The following is a 2876-nucleotide window of genomic DNA, read 5'->3' as shown; positions in this document are numbered from 1 at the left end:
TGCATGGCTGAGGGGACAGTTGCAAGAACGAGAGAACCAATTAGCATGTATGGCTAACCTCTCCTTGGAGGCAATCTAGTGTAGTATTCGAGCTAAATCCTATGCTCTCTACCTCAAAGAAAAATGGCTACAGTTTCAAATTAAGACACTAGCACAGAGGGGAACTATGCCATTTCAGGACTACAAGCAGTTTATTGATCTTTGTGGTCAAAGTACACTAGAAGATAGGGCCAAAATGGCTGAGTTTTATTTGTACAACATGGCCTTCATAGAAATGAATGTATGGGACCCTAATGCTAAGCTAGGAGATCTACAATTAATGGATTTTGCATCATGGATGAACCATGAGGAGTCAAGGGTTGCAGAGATGAAAAGGATATTGGCAAGAGAGCAAATTGAAACTCTTTTGATTAGAACTGAACTATCAAATCACGTGACCCTCATCTGTACCCATAATTTGATTGCAAATTATCCCTAGCTAGCACCTAGATATCTTGCTGCCCAAGAGCAATCAATTTCACATTTTGAGGACATGTTTAGGCTGCTAGGAGATGATAGTATACATGCTTGCATAATAATATGGAACACACTACAATACAGCTTAAAGATAAGAGAATATCACTCCCCTCAAAGGTTGAGAGAGGCACTCAACAAGACACCTATCTATAAGCAATCTATGCAAAGGTTGAAGGCGAAGTGGATAGGCCTAAAACTAAGTCCACCACTACTCTTAAGGATGCTAGAAGGGAGAAAATAAGAAGAAGAAAAGAGGCAGTGGGAAGAGGTAGAAAAGAAACAGGATTCTATGAACAAGAAGAGGAGACCACAACAGAGGAATGGGATGTCAGAGAGGTGACTAGAGCCATGAAGGATATGGATATTGACTATGTTGCTCAGAGGATGAGCAAAAATTTCAGTAGGGGGTGATGATGAGCCTCATCATTGGGTAATTATATGGGCATTAATTCACCTCCTAGCTTAGTCAAACCAACTATTCTCATAACTCGTTGCATACTTTTGATTATATTTTGTTTATGAGATGAGTTAGAGTTGCATATTTTTATTTGTGGCCTAATGTGCATTTAATGCAAGATTAAGGGAGAAAAGGAAGGAATTTTGGCAAATACCAAGGTCAAAACTCGAATGGGACAAGGGAGAGGAATTATAGGAGGTAAATTTTCCTCATTTACTACTCATCCATTCGAATATTCCTCCATCAGCTCAGAGTGCAAACAACCAAAACATGAGGACTAGAAGGCAATCGAGCAAGTATGCAAACTAATTATTCTTGTGGATGTGACAGGTGGATGGAAGGTGTTTGAGGATGGTTAGAAGGTTTATGAAGTGGCTAGATGGTGTGGAGGGGTCCTAAGAGGCTTTTTGTGACTTCCTAGAGATTTCCCATCAATTCAGCCTCAAAACAGGCCATTTTAGGAAAACCTACATGATTTATTAGAAACCTACAAGATGATCCTATAGGAATTACAGGAAACCTACAAGATACAACTGAGGGATAATTATGAGCTGTTGGAGGTGTTGGGAAGCTTAGGAAAGGTGTGTGATGGGTGGAATGGAGTGTTAGAAGGTCTAGGAGCACTCAGGAGTCAATATCCAAGATAAGAGATGGCTAGATTCGCTCAATGTGTCTAGGAGAATTTCAATGAAAAACTACTGAGGGTGATGGTGAAACAAGGGATGGCTAAGGTGGATGAAGTGGAAGTTGGCTACTGGTTATGAAGTCTTGGTCTCCTCCTCAAGTACCTACTCCACATAAAACATGTGTGTCTTACAAAAAGAACTATGCAACAAGATACATTTTCATAAAATAGAAGAGCATGAATCAACTACCTATATTATGCATGAAGAAAGTTGTTGAAGGGAATGAAAGAATGAGTGAGATTTTATTGCAGAAATGGATATGGAAAAAGATGACAATGAAATCTGCCTTGCAACATTAACCAACTACTAAATTTAAGACAAAAAACTCCAAATCTCATAAAAGCACTGTTGACATCTAATCATAGGGATTGGGTGAACAATTGTAATTAATGTAAATAAATAATAGAAAAGATGAAGAGTCACCAGGAGATGAAATGAACAATCTCTCGCTCATGTACATAATAATGACCAACCTGAACGAATATCATGGTTTTTTTTGAGGAGTTACCTCCTGGTCTAACATGGTATCAGAGCCAATGCCATTTTTTGCTTCCCTCTTTAATTTGTAACTCCTTCCTGCCTCTGTTCTGCATTTTTGTAGAGTGTCATCTCTGTCAAATCTCTGTAAAATATCTATAATACTGCCCCAAATTTTTAAGCTACATCCTCTGTCTACCCTTAGTGCATTACAATTTTTTTGAATTATCCCTTTGTGTGTTCAAATAGAGTGCTAAATTATCTATGCGTTTGATGTCCTCTACATTCAAAACTGAGTGGTGCGTTGAAGAGATTGGTGAATGTTGAATTCTGGCATTTTTCTATAATGGTAAATGCCGTTGTGGTGAACGCCGCTGTGGAATATCGCTGCCTTGAATGCAGTTCCTTGTTCAACACTACCTTCTATAGCACACCCTCCTCCCATGCTGCCCTACTTCCATACGAATGTATCAGAGCTGTCGCTGCCCCTCTTAACTCGTAATATCAGTAAATTCTCTCCTCCATACACCGCTCCCTATCCATACAAATTCGTTCCTTCATATAAATAAACCTGATTTTTTTTACATATCATATTATGCTTGTCGCTGCAATGTTGTGTTCTGGCATGGTATTTTTGGTTCAAATTAGGTGAAGATTGATATATCATTGTTGTTGCAATGCTGTGTTGCTGTTGCATTGTATATGTGTATTGAATATTAGAGTCGGTGAATGGTGAATGT

Source organism: Pinus tabuliformis, chromosome 7 (assembly GCF_031772625.1).
Source record: "Pinus tabuliformis cultivar Carrire ecotype Pingquan chromosome 7, CPIR1, whole genome shotgun sequence".
Lineage (NCBI taxonomy): Eukaryota > Viridiplantae > Streptophyta > Pinopsida > Pinales > Pinaceae > Pinus > Pinus tabuliformis.
Note: the sequence above shows the minus strand (reverse complement) of the source record.